This window comes from Oryctolagus cuniculus, chromosome 12 (assembly GCF_964237555.1).
Source record: "Oryctolagus cuniculus chromosome 12, mOryCun1.1, whole genome shotgun sequence".
Lineage (NCBI taxonomy): Eukaryota > Metazoa > Chordata > Mammalia > Lagomorpha > Leporidae > Oryctolagus > Oryctolagus cuniculus.
In genome coordinates this window covers 103169628-103190339 of record NC_091443.1, presented here as the reverse complement: position 1 = coordinate 103190339, position 20712 = coordinate 103169628, and positions in this window count along the sequence as shown.

Sequence of the window (20712 nt, the reverse complement as noted above, 5' to 3'; positions counted from 1 at the left end):
CTGGCTTCGGATTGGCACAGCACGCTGGCCGTAGCAGCCATTTGGGGGGTGAACCAACAGAAGGAAGACCTTTCTCTGTCGCTCTCTCTCTCACTGTCTAACTCCGCTTGTCCAAAAAAAAAAAAAGAAAGAAAGAAAGAAATATATGTTATAATTTGTTTAAGTGGAGCCGTGTTTAAGAATGAGAGGAGGGTCCGGTGCTGTGGTTAAGCCTCTGCCTGTGGCGCCAGCATCCCATATGGGCGCTGGTTCGTGTCCCGGCTGCTCTTCTGTCCAGCTCTCTGCTGTGACCTGGGAAAGCAGTAGAAGATGGCCCAGGTGCTTGGACCCACGCATCACATGGGAGACCCAGAAGAGGATCCTGGTTCCTGGCTTCAGATCAGCGCAGCTGTGGCCCTTGCCGCCACCTGAGGAGTGAACCAGCAGATAGAAGACCTTTCTCTCTTGTCTCTCCCTCTGTCTGAAACTCTACCTCTCAAATAAATAATCTTTTTTTAAATGAAAGAAAATTATCTAAAATGTACAGTGATAGTCCCTGAATGCTAGAATTATGCTACATCTGTTGCTTTATATTTTTAAAAAGTATTATGTAATTGTTTTTTGGAAAGCAGAGTGACAATGAAATATATAGAGAGAGACAAAGAGAGAGGTCTTCCATCTGCTGGCTCACTCCTCGAATTCCTGCAATGGCTGAGGTTGGGCCAAGCTGGAGCCAGGAGCCAGGAATACCATCCAAGTGTCCTACAGAAGTGTCAGGGACCAAAGGACTTGGCCATTATCAATGGCCTCCCAGGATGCTCGTTAGCAGGAAGGCGGATTGGAAGCAGAGGCCGGACTCAAGTTCAGGCGCTCCAATATAAAACCCATGTGTCCCAAGCAGCCACTTAACCCTCTGTGCCAGAACACCCACCCTGGTTCTGCGTACTACTTTCTGTTTTCAAATAGTCTCTTAAAATGTGCTGCTTATAGTCAGTTTTTAAAAACTAAATTAATTTGCTTTTCAAACGGTTATGTAAAGTGAGTGTCTAAGCAATGATTGTTGGATACTTGCACTCTAGAGATGACGAATTTACTCACGTGTTGAAGGACACCACGATTTCCTGAGGGTTATGCTCCCTGCCTGGGAGGAGTGGGGTCTTACCCAGGAGGAAGATCCAGCTCGCTCTCCCAGCGTGTCAGAGCCACGTGGTGGCCATGGTGAGCCCCACACCGCAACGGGCGCTAGAAGCCGGGGATGGAGATTGGATAGTGCAAAGTCCTCTGTGTTCATTGGCTGTGTCACGTCTCCTGGGCTTGCTATCTTCTTGGAAACACACGCACTTTCCTGGGTCAGGGCGGGGAGCAGGAGGGGACAGAAAGAGCAAGTCTCCGAGTATGCCAGGGAGAGGCGCATGTGGAAATGACAAAGTCAAACCAACTTGGCTTTCAGATGACGGCAAGATGGGTGATTAACTCACAGGAGACTTTGAGTTCGGGATTTGTTTTTTTCTTATGCGAATCTGGGTTTGTTTTGGTGGCGAAGTCAGGTATTAATTTTGTGTCGTCTTCCCTAGCTACAGTGCTGGGTCACATGACCCGAAGTTTTACCAAAAGCAGCACTTTTCTTCTGTCAAGTTGCCAAGGCAACACCAGCTGCCTATGACATCATGTGACTGAGGGGACATAGACTGATTTTAGAAGCCTAAAATTATCACTCAATCTGCGCATCCAAATTCTGAAACAGCTAAGACAGCCCCAGGCCCAAGGAAAAGCTTCAAAAACATGGTTTCTGGGAAAACGAGGACGGTAATGAATTATGTATTGTTCTCTGAAGTCTGGAGCCACGGCCTCGGATCACATGCTAAAAACATACTCAGGATCCACACATGCTGGACACGCGGCTCCCATCTGCTGATCTGACTTCAATTACAGCTTTCCCATTGCTACGATGGAGAAGAATCATTTTTAGCTTTTGTCAAATGGACTTTAAAATCTATTTTTACTTACATCGAAATTATATCTCACACTGTTCTAATTCAAGATACATTGGAAAAAAAACTGGGAGTGACACTTTTCCATTATAATATATAATTATATAGTAACTGGAGATATATAGTCATACAGTAATGACTTCAGTATTTTTATTGTAATGAACAACAGTCCATGGATCATATTAAAGTCTGGATTTTAGGACTTTCCAGAGAGAATTTATTGCATAGATTCAAGAGAACTGTAACATAATCCCAAATTGGTCATTTTTGGCACATTTCAAAGGAGGGAAACTGGCCTCAAACTCACATTTTCCCCTCTGAGAAAACAAATAAATTAAAATGGAAAATAAAAAGTAGGCTAGCAGCAACATACAATACTTTATTGGGTCATGTTGCCCAGACTTTACCCTTTCCTGTTTTCAAAAAAACTCACTTTTTTTAAGGATATATTTAACTGAAAGGCAGACCAACAGAGAGAGAAAGAGAGAGAGAGATCTTCCATTAGCCCGTTCACTCCCTAAATGGCCACAACAATTGGGGCTGGTCCAGGCCAAAGCCAGGAGCCAGGAATTCCAACCAGGTCTCCCACGTGGGTGGCAGAGGCCCAAGCATTTGAGCCATCATCTGTTGTCTCCCAAGTGCATCAGCAGGGAGCTGGATCAGGAATGGAGTAACCAGGACGTGAACTGGCACTCGGATACAGGATGCTGGTGTTATAAGTAGAAGCTTAACCCTGCCACACAACGCTGGACCCCCCACAAAACCCACTTCTATAATTAAGACCGCTGCATTGAAATGTGTCCTTGTACTGACACACTGGGCGATAGTACTGCTGAGGGAAAAATATCCAGAGTAGGACCATGCCTTGAAAACACAGACTTGTCGGCTCCTCATTTTGCAACACTGGTAACTGAGCCCCCACTGTGGGTAGGACAGGGTGGCCAGGATCTGTGGGGACACCAGGATGACTGACAGTTCATCCTTTCCCCCAAGCGGCTAAGATAAAGGCAGGAAGAACTCAACAAAGATCAAAGTCACTAAGAGCAAAAAAGAACCATGGAGGCACACACGAGGCAAAGCTTCTTGGGGTAGAGGTTGGAGCAGGGAGGCTGAAGGAAACCTGGTTATTTCACAGGTGCCGCGGCTCACTAGGCTAATCCTCCGCCTTGCAGCACCGGCACACCGGGTTCTAGTCCCAGTTGGGGCGCCGGATTCTGTCCCAGTTGCCACTCTTCCAGGCCAGCTCTCTGCTGTGGCCCGGGAGTGCAGTGGAGGATGGCCCAAGTGCTTGGGCCCTGCACCCCATGGGAGACCAGGATAAGTACCTGGCTCCTGCCATCGAATCAGCGCCGTGCGCCAGCCGCGGTGGCCATTGGAGGGTGAACCAACGGCAAAAGGAAGACCTTTCTCTCTGTCTGTCTCTCTGTCTCACTGTCCACTCTGCTTGTCAAAAAAAAAAAAAAAAAAAAAAAAACTTGAGGGATGATGAAGACCTTAGTGTTTATTTATTTGTTTGCTTGGAAGGCAGCATGACAGAGAGAGGGATAGAGAATGAGAAACAGAGAACTAATAGAGTACAAAAAATGTAATGCGTAGGAGTGAAATTGGCATTTAAAATTTGATTATTATTTATTGTCTATACTTGAGGAACAGCGGTTTACTTACCACATACTGAATTCTTTGTTTAGTGGTGGGATAATCTTGGGAGTATAAAGAAAACTGGAAGTAGGTCATTGTAAAAATTAGAAGAAAAATAAGAAAAGAAGGAGGATGAAGGGTAGGAGTGAGGGAGGCGAGAGGGTAGGGTAGGAAAAATCATTACACTCTTAAAACTGTCAGGGCTGGGCTGGGGCCAGTGCTGTGGCATACAGAGTAAAGCCGCCGCCTGCAGTGCCAATATCCCATATGGACACCGGTTCGAGTCCCGGCTGCTCCACTTCCAATCCAGCTCTCTGCTGTGGCCTGGGAAAGCAGTAGAAGATGGTCCAAGTCCTTGGGCCCCTTCCCCCATGTGGGAGACCTGGAGGAAGCTTCTGGCTCCTGGCTTCGGATCGGCACAGCTCCAGCCATTGCAGCCAATTGGGGAGTGAACCAGCGAATGGAAGACCTCTCTCTCTCTACCTCTCCTTCTCTCTCTGTGTAACTCTGACTTTCAAATAAATTAAAAAAAATTAAAAAAAAAAAAAAAACTGTCAGGCTGAGCCAGAAACTCCATTCAGATGCCTTCTGTGAGTGGTAGAAATCCAAGTGCTTGGACCATGATCTGCTGCCTCCCAGGTGCGTTAGCAAGGAGCTGGATCAGAAGCGGAGTAGCCAGGACTCAAACAGGCACTCCCACAGGGGACACCGGCACCCCAAGCCGGGCTTTAGCCCGCTGAGCCAGGACTCACCCCGCAAACGAGTGAGACTTTAACAAGCTGAGCAGGGAGAAGGGTGCTAAGAAGGAGGAGTGGCCCGAGGTTGAGGGAGGTAAGAGCAGAGCTTAGGAGCGAAGTCCGTTACTTTCAGGAAATTGTGGGATGGAGGACAAGGATGAAACACAAGGTTGGGACCACGTCCTAGGGGAACAGTGCTCTAAAGAGCAGGAACTTGGTGCTGAGATCACAGTGAAGTCACTGCTGACGCTGGGCAGGAGAACAGCACACGCTGCGTGAAGATGTACGTGGTGAGTGTCCGTGGACTGAAAGCTAAAGCACGGACCCTCCCAGGCGAGCTGCGGTCTGGCCCAGTCCTGGATGTTACAGGCATTTGAGGAATGAACCACCAGAAGAAAGAGCTATCTGGCTCGCTCTCACTCGCTCTCTGCCTTTCAAATGAATAAAAAAAGAATAAACACTTTAAAAAAAGATGACCATATTACTACTTCCTCCTTCTCACATGTTCCAACTTATTCATTCCTGGAAAACTGCCAAGTTGCCTCTCCATCAAAGCAGGTACTTTTGAAACTAAATAAACAGGTGGTTACTGCCCTCTGTAGCTTTTGTGTCCTCTTATAAACTCAAGGGAACCAATATTTAGCTTTCAAACCAATATTTAGCTGTCCTAATGGAACTTTATTCTGCAGATTGTGCCCTAGTAAACATGTGTGTTTTCAGAAAACAGGGGCTCGCACTATGGCGTAGTGGGTAAAGCCACTGCCTGCAGTGCCAGCACCAAATGTGGGTGACAGTTCGAATCCCAGCTGCTCCACTTCCAATCCAGCTCTCTGCTGTGGCCTGGGAAAGCAGTAGAAGATGGCCCAAGTACTTGGGCCCCTGCACCCATGTGGGAGACCTGGAAGAAGCTCCTGGCTCCTAGCTTTGGATCAGCACAGCTCTGGCCATTGCAGCCAATTGGGGAGTGAACCAGTGGGTGGAAGACCTCTCTCTCTCTCTCTCTCTCTCTCTCTCTCTCTCTGCCTCTCTCTGTGTAACTCTGACTTTAAAATAAATAAATAAATCTTTTTTTTAAAAAAAAAGAAAGCTATATGAAGCATATATCATAACTAACATATAAGCATATCTCAAAAAGTTGGTGGAAAGTTGACTTAGGAGGTTAAGTTTATTCTTGGTGCAGTTTTTTTTAAATCTGTGCATATTTTTTCCTGGTACACATTTGCTGTAAACTTTTTGAAGACTCCACGTATGTCTGAAACTAAAACTGACTCTGCTTTAAGATCATTAGCCACTTATTGTGAATGGGTAAGTAAAGTAGTTAAACTGAACGTTAAATGTCACAGAAGCAAAAATCTAGAATACACATTTAGGCTAAAATATAAACTCTACGGCACAGGACATTGCAGTCGGAAAAAGTGAGCCTGAGAATGCTAAGTCATCTGGCACACTCCTTAGCAAGGTAGTACTGAGAAGCCATGCTGCACACCTTCTTAGCAGGCAGGAAACATAGTTTGTTCTTTATGAAGCTAGGCTATAAATGGCTGATGTGGATAAAATGAAACTGTTTCGTGAGCATCTGTCTCTCTTGGATTTTATGCTTAATTGAGGAGCATACTGCATGCTAATATTTCCTGAGACTATCATCTTGGTTAGGATGTAAAGTTTCTTAGCCATTCATCGGGAAAACAAACTTTTGACTCAAGCCATCCCCAGAAATGGTCATTGTGTTTAGAAAGAACCATATACTGAGCCTGAATTGTGTGTTGAAATTCCTGCTCCAGTTTGCCTGACTTTGTTAAAAATGGGTGAAATGCAGGGGTGAGGGAGAGGTGGGATTTGCATGTTGTCCTGTTTACCCACAATGCACCTACAAGGCTGCTGTGGACCAAGGCCTCAGCAAACAGCACACCAGGTTCTGGGTAGAGCTCAGTTATGTGTGCATGCCCAGTACCGAGTAGGGTGCACCCTTCTCCCACGACAAGAGCCCTGTGTTATACGAAACTTTCAGCTTCCAGAAACTAACTGATACAATGCAGAAGCATCCAGCAGAATAAAGCACCTGTAGCTTGAAAAGTAAGGAAAGTCAACGCTCAAGAGCATCGGCCATTCTATGTCCTCCTGGTTAACTCCTAGCTCAGCTCTGGGACTTCCTGGAGAAGGGTCTGGCTGCTGGGTGCTGGGAGGCCAGGGCTGACAAGCACAGAAAAAGGAACACAAGTGGTCAGGAAACCCAAGAGCCCCTGGGATGCAGCAATCCCGCCCATCCCAGGAGATAGCCTGCCTCTCTCCCTCTTCAGAGCTCATCACAAGCACAGGTTTTCTTTGTGCCTTCCTTGTGTTGACTGATCATCGTTTGTGTCCTGGGCACACCAACAACCACCTTGGATTCTGGCCGGGGAGTTTTGAAAACACTGGGGGTTGTCATGGGAGAGCCAGCCCTCCTCTGGTCCTGGAGGGTTGGTTCCACAGTCCTGCCAGCTCAGAACCTACATGTTGATTCCCAAATTTCCATATCCCTCTTCCCCAAATATAATCACTCACCAAATGATGAAACTTCCTCTATGGTCTCCCATACCCACAAGACACACCACTTCCTGTGGTCCCAAGCTTTCTAGAAAATACCTCTCATTGCACTAGACTCTGGGCTTCATGAAGTAAGGACCATGTCTAACTCTGGCCCCTGGTATGGAGCTGGACCTGCAAATGTTTTGTTGAAAGAATATGACCCAGCCAATGTTTCTGATACACGTTGCTTCCCTGGCCTTATATTCCTGCCAACACCTTCATCATCTTGCAATGAGAACTTGAGAATGAATGACGTTTGGATAGTAGATGCTAGAAAGAAAATACTGCAGTGTAAGGAGCTGGAGGCAAGAGGTGGGAGGAGGTGCTATTTTAGATAACATAGGAGGTGACATCTGAGCAGAGACACAAATGAAGGACAGTAGCATGTGTTCATCCGGGGTGTGGAGGGAGAAATTCCAACGGAAAACATGACCCAAGGTAAAGGCCGTGGAGTGAGAATGAGTGTGTTCCAACTTGAGAAAGGACAGAAGGGTCAGCGTGGCTTGAACTAGGGGAAAGGAAGTAGCAGAGAAGGCTGAAGCAGTGGGCAGGGTCTAGGTCCCATCCCACACCCCATTAAGAAATTTGGATCTTATTAAAGTCTACTGGGAGGCTGTAGCATAATTTTAACTAAGGGATGGAGGAGACGAGAGGACAGGCGTATTTTTACAACGTGGAAGGGGTGAGAAGCCAGTGGAGGGAGAATGTCCCAATTTAGAAAAGGGAGAAGTAGCGAATAGTGGCCAATAGCTGGTCGGCACCTGGAGCTTGGAGAAGGAAGGGACTATGAACCTGTCAAAATAATTACATAAATCCTTTATTTAAAAAAAAAAGGAATACTGTTAAATTTCAAGAAATGCTTGGAGAAAATGTGATGCAAGTGAAGGGAGCAAGAACTTTAAGAACTCCCATGGCCTCAGCGAAGGCAACACCAGGGTACACAGCCAAGAACAGCAACCAACCATGAAGAAATTTTCCAACAGCTCTGATCTGGGCCAAGTCCTCTTAGCAGCGGCACCCGAGCAATGACTGGAAGCAGCAGAGAGACCCAGAGCCGAGGGTAAGCCGAGCCCACCCTGCCAACCCTGCACCTCTGCCAGTCTCTGGCCCCCATAAACCTGTGCACTCAGGCAGGACATTCCAGCAGCAAAGCTTACTCTCGTGAACCACCCGCAGGCCTGGGTGACCCTAGGTCAAAGACCCCCCAACGATGCTGTGATTTCAGCCCCAGCCTTGACAATGGACTTCATGAACGTTTCTCTGAAACCAACTCCCCTACATCCCAGTCTCGGCTCCCTGTCATGATAGCTTTGGTCCCGAGGTGAGGCTGACTCTCCAAATGAGGATTATCCCATACGGGGACATTTCTGGATTTTCCAAAGAGTTAGTCCCCTGAATTGTTCTCCTGATCCCTTAAGAGAACCATGAAAAACCCTAGGACCACAGTGTGTGTGTGTGTGTGAGACTCATTCACGTTGGTGGCCAAAGCTATCGCTCATTCATTTCTTTAATCCCTGTAGAAAGAAATTCTATTCTCAGCGGTTAACGCACATCAGTCATCTGAAGGCATTTGTAAGTGCTGAGCCTCCCACACCCCCCACCCCCGGAATTTCTGATTCCCTGGGACTGAAGCATCCGCTTGTCATTCAAGTTCCCCGATGATACTGAAGCTGATGGCCCACAGTCTATGCTTTGAGAATGACAGCTGGAGGGTCTTGCGTTGTGTGAGACCGTTCTAGACATCCGGGTTGTTTTCATTTGGAGGCTGTTATCAATAACGGTCCCACGGATATCCGTGGACGTAGCCTATGGCCCACATAGGAAACGCAGCTCTGTTGTATCCTTAGGAATGGCCGGATTGTACGACACGTATATCTTCGACTTTGGCGGGTTCTGCCAACAAGTTTTCCCCAGTCGTTGAACCGACGTTCACTCCAATGAGTGAGAGACGCTTGAGAGGTCAGGATCCCTATCAACATTTGGACTTGTGACGCCCTTAAGCGTCTTGCCAATCTGGTGACTGTGTGTGTGGTTTTCATTTTCACCTCCCTGATGAGTAACGGGGTGAAAGGGTATGCATGTGTATAGCACGTTTGATTTTATTTTTATATGAAGTGTCTCTTCAAGGCCTTTTTTTTTCCATTTTTCTGATAGTTGTGAATGAGTTCTTGATTTTGGATGCTAGATCTTTGTCAGTGACACGTGCCGCAAACATCTTTTTCCATTGTGTTGCTTCTCTCTTCACTTGTTAGAGTGTCCTTTTATGAATAGCACTTCTCGGCACCTTTTGATGAGTTTCTCAAACTCCATGGTGAAGAACTTCGTGTGTGTGTGCCCAAATCAATGAAAGACTGACACTTTTGGGGGGCAAAAACAGTTAAGTGACTTAATATGATGTTTTTAAAAGCTATTCAAAAAAGCTTAAGAATTTGATTATCAACTAGTGTGCTCAAAAGACTCAACTCTAAGGCTTATTTATATTTCTGAGGATGGTGTACCCAAGAATGAACTGAAACTGAGCCATCGGAGTAGAGAGTTTGGCATTCGTATTTATCAATTAAACAAAAGAACATGACACTACCAAGTTTGTTACTGCTAAATAAAGGTCACAGTAAATCCCCGACTCCTCTGCTCTTGAATTCCCTTCTACCCCATTCTTAATCTTTATCCCATTTCTCTCCCCATTCACGCGCCTCCTTACTCTCTGGGTGAAGCCACGATGTGCTCAGACGGTGTGCCTGAACCTGTGCTAGTTAGCAACACAAAGAACATACATGCTAATGTTCTAAAGTCAAGTCCAAATCCACCCCAGAATGAAAAACAGAAAAACTGGACCAAAATGTGTTGCAGACAAAGTGACTGGCATTCCCACAGTACAGCTTGATTGTAATGGAAGATCCAAAAACTCTCCTGTAGGAGATAAGTACAGACAAAATGTTGCAATATGAGTAGGAAGGTTGAACTGTTATTGAGCAGTATTGTTATAGAACAAGCAGCTACAATATGATGGTCCAACTTATTGGTGTTACCTTCATTTTTTTCCTTGGTTAGAAGAACTTTAAAAATGATTTTGTGAGCCGGCGCCGCGGCTCACTAGGCTAATCCTCCGCCTAGCGGCGCCGGCACACCAGGTTCTAGTCCCGGTCGGGGCGCCAGATTCTGTCCCGGTTGCCCCTCTTCCAGGCCAGCTCTCTGCTGTGGCCCGGGAGTGCAGTGGAGGATGGCCCAGGTGCTTGGGCCCTGCACCCCATGGGAGACCAGGAAAAGCACCTGGCTCCTGGCTCCTGCCATCTGATCAGCGCGGTGCCCCGGCCGCAGTGCGCCGGCCGCGGCGGCCATTGGAGGGTGAACCAACGGCAAAGGAAGACCTTTCTCTCTGTCTCTCTCTCTCACTATCCACTCTGCCTGTCAAAAAAAAAAAAAATGATTTTGTGATTCATGGCTGTATCAACTTCTGCTTCGATCGCCCCTTGATGGAGAGCTTTATGAAGACAGAACTAATGTTTTATTCATCTTTGCCAGAGACTTTGAGGGGCAAGGGGCAGCCCCCATGCCCTGGGTTCACTCCCCAAATGCCTGCAATGGCCAGGACTGGGCCTAAGCCAAAGCCAGGAGCCAGGCAGGCAAACCTAGTGTCCCATATGTCATGTGGGACAGGAACCCAACCCCTAGAGACATCACTGGTGCCTGCTAGTGTCCATGTTAGCAGGAAACCAGAGTCAGGAGCCCAAGCCAGATATCAAACCCAGGCACTCCTGTGTGGGACACTGGTGTCTTCACCGTTTGACCAAACTCTTGTCCCTGTAATAGCTTCTTCATTGATACTCTGAGTGAGAAAGTAGCCTCTTATCTCTAGCTGTTAAAAGTTCACCATGCATGAATGCCTGATCTTCACATGGTTTTCCTACATCTGTTGAAGTTATCATATGTTTCTCTGCTCTAATCAGTGAGTGCAGCAGATTGCATGAATAGATTGTCTAATATTGAGCTATGCTTCTATTTCCTGGGATAATTGGGCCTAGATGTATTACTACTACTGTTACATCACCAGATCCAGCATGCCTGATTTTTTGTTCATTATTTCTGAGTTACACTAATTTGATTGACGTTTTCCTCTTTTGAACTGTCCTCGTCTGGTTGTGATATCAATGTTATACATGCTTCATTGAATGAGTGGGAGAACATTTGTGTGTGTGTGTGTGTGTGTGTGTGATGGGATATGTTGTGTGAGACCAAAACCATCCATCACATGTTAGAACCCACCTAGAAAGGGGAAAATTTTTTAAAGTACTGATTCCCATCTTTAGTGGTCATAGAATAATTTATGTTTTCCATTTTTCTTAAGTCAATTTCTACAAATTAGATGCTTCTAGTAATTTGCCCATTTTCCCAAGTTTTTAAAAGCAGTACACAGTAATTCATACCTGTATCTCATGACAGAGATTTTTTTAATTTAAGGTATGTAAATTTCATGTTTTTCATATATACAAATTTATATATGAAATTTATTATTATTATTACATGTGAAATTTTGATATATTTCATATATACATTTTTAGGAACACAGTGATACTTCCCACCCTACTCTCCCTCCTGCCCACGTTCCCACCTTCCTCCTTCTCCCTCTCCTATGCCCACTCTTAATATTTACAAAGATCTATTTCCAGTTTATTTTATACTCATAAGATTAACCCTACACTAAGTAAGGATTCAGCAAATAGTATGAAGAAAAAAACACTGCTGCTCTACAGTAGAGACAAGGGCTGTAACCAATTATTGAATCTCAAAATGTCATGACAGAGTTTTTTAAAGACTTTATTTTATTTTATTTGAGAGGTAGAGTTACAGACAAAGAGAGGGAGAGACGGAGAGAGAGGTCTTCCACCCACTGGTTCATTCCCCAGTTGGCCGCAACGGCCAGAGCTGGGCTTATCCAAAGCCAGGAGCCAGGAGCTTCTTCCGGGTCTCCCATGTGGGTGCAGGGGCCCAAGCACTTGGGCCATTTTCTACTGCCCTCCCAAGCCACAGCAGAGAGCTGGATCAGAAGTGAAGCAGCCGGGACTAGAATTGGTGCCCATGTGGGATGCTGGTGCTGCAGGCAGAGGCTTAGCCCGCTACGCCACCGCACCGCCTCATGACAGGGATTTTAACCATGAACGGATATGCAGCCGCGCTTTGACCATGGTTAAGCTGAACCATCTTTTTTATTGGATCGAATTGCCATAAGTTTATTAATATGATTAATCCATTCAAATAAAAAATGTTCATTTTGCTCATTCTCTGTTATATTTTCATCTCCTATTTAAATTATTTTTATCTTTTAATATTTTCCTTTTGGGAATTTAGTTTGTTTTCATTTAATTGGTTTCATCTAATTTACCTAGAATCACTTAGGTTATGACTTGGGCCATTAATTTGTAGTCTTTGGTTTTTTTCTTGTACACGTATTTTGTTTTTAAAGTGTATTTGAGAAGCAGAGAGAGACACACACACACACAAAGAGACAGAGACAGAGAGACAGGAGGCGCTTCCATGCACCGGTTCACTCCCTCCCCGAGTGCCTGCGTCAGCCAGGGCTGCACCGGGCTGAAGCTGGGAGCCAGGACCTCCCTGCAGGTCTCCCAGGCAGGCGGCCTGGCCACAACCACCTTCACCTTCACCTTCACTCATTAGCAGGAAGCTGAAACCCAGAGCAAAGCCACAGCTCAAAGCCAGGCACCGCAGCCAACAGCTCGAACACGAGGCTACACGTCCACCCGTGAATGAGTACCTAAGGCCTCACATTTCCCCACCAGCGTGTCTACAGGTAACGCAAGTTCTGACAGGCAGCACTTTTCTTATTGATCAATTCCATGTACATTCGAGTTTCCAATCTGTTTTCCTCTTTTCACGCTGAAGTATTTCAGGGTGATCTTAATTTCCAAACGGATGAGATACGTAGCAATCTTTTCATGCTGATTTTGAACTTCGGTTTTATTATAAGTCAGAGAACATGATCTTATCTTTAAAAACATGCTGCAGCCGGCACTGTGTTGTAGCTGCCTGCAGGCCGGTATCCCATGTGGGCGCCTGTTCGAGTCCCGGCTGCTCCACTTCCGATCCGGCTCTCTGCTATGGCCTGGGAAAGCAGTACAAGATGGCCCAAGTCCTTGGGCTACTGCACCCACATAGGAGACCCAGAAGAAACTCCTGGATCCTGGCTTTGGATAGGGCCGTTCAGGGAGTGAACCGGCGGATGGAAGACCTCTCTCTCTCTCTCCCTCTCTCTCTCTCTGCCTCTCCTTCTTTCTCTGTGTAACCCTGACTTTCAAATAAATAAATAAATCTTTAAAACAATAAACAAAAATGTGCTGGAAGTTGTTCTTGTGGTTCAATATTGCCCTGTTCAATACGTTAACTACTAGACACAATGGCTATTTAAATTAATGTTTGTAAATTAATGAATATTAAATAAATGCAAAACTCAGCTTCTCCATTGACTGACATATTTCCGTTGCTCACTGGCTATGTGTCGGTGCCTTCCGTATTAGATTCCAACTGTAGAACAGTTCCACTGCTGCACAAAGCTCTGAGCGAGCCGTGCTGACCTAGTATGAGGTCAGTTCTCCCATAATGCACTCCTGCAGTTGGATACAGGGCTCCATCTGCCTGAGTTACAGGCAGCTTGCTAACGGCGTTGTTCACGGCTTCCACATCCTTGCTGAGCTGCAAACTCACTTTCCCTGTTATTGAGAGAAGTGTGTTAAAATCTCTCACCATCATGATCAATTCATTTATTCTTCCATGTCCTTCGGTTCACTTTTTTTTCATATATTATGAGGTTATTTTATGGTGGGCTTCCAAGGTTTGAATTTCACCATTGTCCTCATAATTTGAACTTTCTACCATTATGTTGTCATCTTTTTTGTCTTCATTAATGCTTTGGCTGAAAATCTATTGTGTCTGAGACAGCTTCCTCTATAGATGGTTAATGTTTACCTGGAATAGCTTTCCCTGCTCTTTTACTTTCAACTCTATTTTCTTTCAAGCTTGCTAATTTTCTAAAGGTTTTTCTTAGCACCTAATACTTGCGCATTTTGATGGGGCACCAGGCAATATTACAACACAGGTGTTCAGCATAAACTGACCAAACCGAGCAGTGAGCATTTCCAATTCCTTGTCGTTTCTTGTGCTTGGAGCTCGTCGGCTCCTCTCTTCCACTTCCCTACACAGCAGCCGTGCAGCTGGAACTGGAAGGCGTCAGGTTGCATGAAATAAGCCAAACACTGCATGCTCTCTCTCACAGGTGGAGTCGACTTTATTTTAAGTGCATCTCTCGTAAGCAAAAGTGGCTGGACTATTTTTAAATCTCAGGACTTATCTTTTAAATGTGTCATACACTCCAGTCACAGTTATTGGGATCAATAGTGAGTTAATACTGATTTTATTTTGTATTTTCTATGTTTGCTTTCTTTTGTTTTATTGTCATTATTATTATTCCTTTTTATCCACTTGTGGATTAATTGAGTTTTTTTCTTTCTTTTTCTTTACTAATATGAAAGCTTTGCACTCAGTTCCTACTGTTTTGGTGATTACTCTGAAACTGTAACATACACATGAAATGTAAAATCTTACCTTCCTCAATACCTACCTCTTGAACAATCCAGGGTTTTAGCAGACTTTAACTTAAATAAATCCCACCCAGACTAATATTATCTGTGTCCAGTAATTTAGCTTTAACTTGTCTTTCTTTAAATTAGTTGTTAATTTCATTAAATCATTCCCTTTTTTAGCCCTGACCACTTTAAATTCCAGCATTTTCTTAGTTTTGGTTTCTAAAGATTTTTTCTACTTTCTGGTAAAATTAGCATTTAAATGGTTTTTTTTTTTTAAAGAGAGCACAGGAGATACTGTGAAGACTTTTAAAATGTTATTGATTTTCATTTTATTTGAATGGCAGAGAGAGAGAAGCATAGAGACAGAGAGATCTCCCAACTCCCGGCTCATTCACCAATTTTCCACAACAGCCAGCAGCCCAGAACCCCATCCGGATGTCCCGCACACGGGTAGCAGGGTACCAGATACTGGAGTCATCCCTCTGCTGCTTTCCAGGGTGGACACTAGCAGGAAGCTAGATCGTAAGCAGATGAGCCAGGACTCAAACCAGGCGCTCTGATATGGAGCACAGGCAGCCCAAGCAAGAGCTTCATGGAAAACACATTCATGGGTGTATCTAAAACATTAAACTATTAGGGGGTCCTTTTGTGCTTTCATTGTCTGGCATATAATAGATACTTAATTAATCATCATACAAAGAAGAGGAGGGCAAAAAAGATGAGGTTTCAGCCTGAAGGCTTGGCAAAGTGTTGTTACCACTAATGAGAGAAAAGTAAGCCAAAATGAAAATCAAAAGGTCCTTGATGCATTTAATTTAAAGTTAACGTGGGAACTCCAAACAGCAATGTCCAATTGAAAGTTAAGGATGTCTTGAAATCTTACATTTGTAACCTTACCCAAAATATCATCCAAATTGGCAGGCATCATAGGAATCCTGATGATAAAGACCATTATAGCAAACCCAACCACACTGATATAATATAGCCGTACCTCTTAAAGTTCAGCAACTCTGCCTTTCAGCGAATTCTGCCATGATTTACGAGAAGTTTCCCTGTGTGTTCCATCCCGGGAAAAGTGGCGTCACGATCCATGGTGTACAGATGATAAACATACGAGACCCGGAGTGTGGATTTTCCAAGCGCCCGAGGCGTGAGGGAAAGACCTAGAACCTGAGTGCAGATCTTCCAGGGATCCACTCTCCCCGCACTCACTCACCATAGGTGACAGCCTAGCTACAGTTACTCTGAGCTCATAGCCGTAGCGCTTTCTCCCGATTTCAAGGAACTCACAATACCTTTCTCCTTGGGTTCTATCCCTTGAATCTTTAGTGGAAGTCTTTTCTTTCTACTACTTGTAGTGGGCACTATAATCTCTCTCTCTCTCTCTCTATCTCTCTCTCTCTCACACACACACACACGCACACACACAAAGATGGCCATGCCCTAAAACCTGTGAATATGTTATCTCACATGGCTAAAGAGAATCAGGTCACAGATACAACTAAAGTTCTGGATCAGATGATCTGGAGATGAGGAGATTATCACAAACTACCCTCACGGAGGCAAAGAGAAAGTGCAAAGTCACAGAAGAGCAGGACTCAGCTTGCCACTGCCAGCTTTGAAGACAGAGGAAGGAAACCACGAGTCAAGGCGTCCAGGATCCTCCAGATTAAGCCGGAAAAGGCAAGGAATCAACCTGCTGACACCTTGATTTCAGCAGCCCCGTGGGACCAACATCTAGTGTCAGACGACTGACATACAGAACTGCAAATAGATAAGTGTTGTCATCATTAAAAAAAAAGAAAGAAAAAAAACAGTATACCACCCCATAATACAAGTGTTCCTAAAGATTCTCTCTTTGCCCATTGGCCTCCAAGTTGTCTATTTATTTCCTGGGAATATTTTTCAGATTTAGAAAATGCCTACAACCTGGTGCCTCCCAAGTCAACAGCCTATATCCACCAGATAGGTCCGACTCTATTCCCCAGGTTTCCACACTCTGTGCATTTGGGCAGAACTCACCTTCTAACTCAGTCTGTTTTCTGTTGCCACAACAGAACCCCACAGCTTGGGTGATTTCTCAAGACCACAAGTGTTGTTTGCCCACTCCAGAGCCTGGGAGGCCAGCACCAAGCCCTTGGCAGGTTGAGTCTCATTTCCAAGATGGCGCCAGGGTGCTGCGCCCTGTGGAGAGGAGGAACGCCATCCTCACCGTGCAAGACGGCAAAGCCACTCCCTCCAGCCCCTTGTAATGCAGCACTAATCCTTGCAGGAGGGGAGAGCCCTCATGACCAAAACACCTCCCCAGACTGTCACATGGGGATCAAGTTTCCAACACATCCTTCTTGGGAAACACGCTCTGATCACAGCGCGTTCAGACCTCCCCATCCTGCACCTCTGCCTACATTCCCTCCTCTGAATTAAGGGCCACCTCCCTAAATACCCATGCCAGAAACTCCCGGGTCATCTTCCTCTCACCCCTCTGCTCGGTCTGGCTCCCACCAGGCAGTCCCATGGATTCTTCATGTTTCCCCCTCAGTTAATTCACTCCTGCCTCCTTGTCTTTACTGCTCTGCTCTCTCTCTCTCTCTCAGCACTTAGTCCTCAAACTCAGCCTTCATACTAATGTAGTGGGCCGGCGCCAGCATCTCATACGGGTGCTAGTTCACGGCCTGGCTTCTCCTCTTCCGATCCAGCCCAAGTGCTTGGACCCCTGCATCCACGTGGGAGACCTGGAGGAAGCTCCTGGCTCCTGGCTTCGGATTGGCTCAGCTCCAGCCATTGAGGACATTTATTTGGGGGGTGAACCAGCAGATGGAGGACCTCTCTTTCTTTCTTTCCCTCTCTCAGTCTGTGACTCTGCCTCTCAAATAAATAAGCAAAATCTTTAAAAACAGAAAGTGACGTAAAGTCTGAATCTGACAGTCTCACTCTCTTGCTTACACACTATGCAAAGCTCACCCTTCTCCCCATAAACTTCGTACAACTCCTTTCCTGGCCTTGAGTTCCAGGAATCGTCTCCTCCACCCTGCCCCATACTCTTATCCTCGGTTGGCTGGATTCAGCATTAGGCTCCCACCCACCACGTCCCTCCCTCTTTGTAACAATGGTGGTCTCCATCTCTCCTTTCTCTGCAAAGCACTGGCCCCACTAAAAGGGTGTTGGACTCCTGTGAAAATCTCCCTGGGCCGCGGACTGCCTGACCTCCCGACAGGAGCTCATTGGTGTTCCAGCCTTAACTCTGCCCTCTTGTCTCTGAGAACCTCATCTCCAAGTTCTGTAAGAATCTTGTGGGGGTCGGCACTGTGGCACAGCAGGCCTGTGACAACAGCATCCCATGTGAGTGCCAGTTTGAGTCCTGGCTGCTCCACTTCCAATCCAGCCCCCTACTGATGGCCTGGGAAAGCAGTGGAAGATGGCCCAAGTGTTTGCATCCCTGACACCCACGTAGGAGACCAGGATGGAGTTCTAGGCTCCTGGCTTCAGCCTGGCCCAGCCCTGGCTGTTGTAGCCATTTGGGGAATCAATCAGTGAAGATTTTCTCTCTCTCTCTCTCTCTCTCTCTCTCTCTCTCTCACTACCTTTCTAGTAAATAAAATGAATCTTTAAAAAATAAAAAAGAATTGAATCTAGGAACCTCAAGAGAAGTACTCTATCCACCAAAGTAGCTGACGCTAGCATTTAACGCTAGCTTACCTTGACAGGTGGAAAGATTTCTTTGGGTGCGGTTTCTTGGAAGAAGGAGGAAGCAAGAAACATGCGCTCTTCCGCTCATTGCTCGTGCTCCTGCAAATCCTCCCATGGCACCTGTCCTCTCTGGTTCCTCGTCCTGCACAAAGCTCAGTCCCGTAGCTCCTGAGCCGCCTCCAGCTCCGCACTGCCCTTGGCATCCCGCCCGTCTTCCAACACACAGCCGGCTCCCCCTCGCCATCCCCAGGGCTTCAGCGTGCAGGTGAAGTCCTAGCTCCTCCCCTTTCTCCAGGACTCAGGTGTCCCTCTGGATGGGCCCTGGTCTCTGGGGTCAGCTGTTCTGGTCCACCCGCCCACCTTCTCCCAGGCTCCACTTTGGGGTGGCACCTGGGTGCACAAGGAAGATGGCAGGATGGACTGTCTTGAATGTCACCAAGCAGCGACCATAACCAGAGACACCCAATGTCTCTCTTCAGTATTTGCAATGTCAGACTGAAGAGTGGGAGGGAGTTCTCTTTAGACACGGTCCCCTCACTGAGAATGGCTCTGCCTCCCGACTCTGCCTCAGTCACTGGGGTCCCAGCTGGCCCCGCACAGCTTTTTTTTTTTTTTTAACAGACAGAGTGGACAGTGAGAGAGAGAGAGACAGAGAGAAAGGTCTTCCTTTGCCGTTGGTTCACCCTCCAATGGCCGCCGCGGCCGGAGCACTGCGGCTGGCACACCGCGCTGATCCAATGGCAGGAGCCAGGTATTTATCTTGGTCTCCCATGGGGTGCAGTGCCCAAGCACTTGGGCCATCCTCCACTGCACTCCCTGGCCACAGCAGAGGGCTGGCCTGGAAGAGGGGCAACCGGGACAGAATCTGGCGCCCCGACCGGGACTAGAACCCGGTGTGCTGGCGCCGCAGGTGGAGGATTAGCCTAGTGAGCCGCGGCGCCGGCCCCCACACAACTTTTGCCCTGTGGGTCTCTCAGCTTGGTTGCTGCTTGATGCTAGCACATCTCTGATATTATTTCTCCATTTGGGATCTGAGGTTCTCAGACAGGGAATCTCAACTCCAAGCCCTGCTTGCAGAACCTTAGGGGTGAGCTCACATGTTTCAGCCACTCTTTCCCCCTCGAAAGGCCTGATGGGATTGACAAAAAATAGCAACCAATTCACAAGAGCAAGCATTAGCGCAATCAACACAAGGGTACTTTTAAAAATCTGTGGCGGTGTCTGCTGTGGTGCAGTGGGTTAAGGCACCATCTGTAACAGCAGCATCCCATATGAGATCTTGGTTAGAGTCCCATCTGCCCCACTTCCAATCTGGCTTCCTGTTAATGCACTTGGGGAAAGCAGTGGAAGCTGGCCCAAGCGCCTAGGCCCCTGCATCCATGTGGAAGATCCAGATGGAACGCCAGGCTCCTGGCTTCGGCCTGGCCCAGAACTGGTTGGTGCAGTCATTCGGGGCGTGAACCAGCAGATAAAAGGTCTCTCTCTGTCTCTGTCTCTCTCCCTCTTCTCTCTGTATCTCTGCCTTTCAAATAAGTAAATAAATCCCTTTTTTAATGGCATCAGAAGATAAGTCAATTTGGGTCCAAAAAGTTTCAAAATCCATGTACACTTTTTCCATAATATGCATTTCCATGAACTTTTTGAAGCCCTCTTCTATGCATTGATCTCAAAAAAAATTTTTCCCTAAGATAAACTCTTCTAATTCCATTTCTACAAACATTTTGAAGGACTCTCTTCTATGACTGCCAGAATTTGTCATAAAATTTTAATAGAAGGATGGGAGAGAAAAGTGAGTCTCACACAGCAGTTGTATTATGCCTCAACTATAGAGGAGCAAAAATTAAAATAGAAGTTTCCAGATGGATGTACAACAATAGAGAGAAACCTATTGAAACATGAAATACCATTTCTCTCTGCTGAAGAGTGATACTGATCTTCAAATTCAAAGGCTCTGGGCCAGCATGACTGAGGAATAAGCCACACCGTTCTCACATTTCACAGCCTCCAAAATGAAGCCAATGATGGTGGGGGCTGGCACTGTAGCACAGTAGGTTAATCCTCTGCCTACAGCGCTGGCATCCCGGATGGGCACTGGTTCTAGTCCCGGCTGCTCCTCTTCTAATCCAGCTCTCTGCTATGGCCTGGGAAAGCAATAGAAGATGGCCCAAGTGCTTGGGCCCCTGAACCCACATGGGAGACCAGGAAGAAGCACCTGGTTCCTGGCTTCAGATCAGCACAACTCCTGGCTGTTGCAGCCATTTGGGGAGTGAACCAACAGAAGGAAGACCTCTCTCTCTGTCTCTCCCTCTCACTGTCTGTAACTCTACCTCTCAAATAAATAAATAAATTATTTAAAAGAAAAAAAAAAGCCAATGACAGCATCCCTTCTAGACCCTAGAGATAGAAAAACACATTGCTTAGAGAGAACTAAGAATGAAATTGTAAGTTTCGCACCAGTGACACTGACACCCGACAATAGCACACCATTCTCCAGGTGGAGCAGTGTTGTTCAGAAGCTTA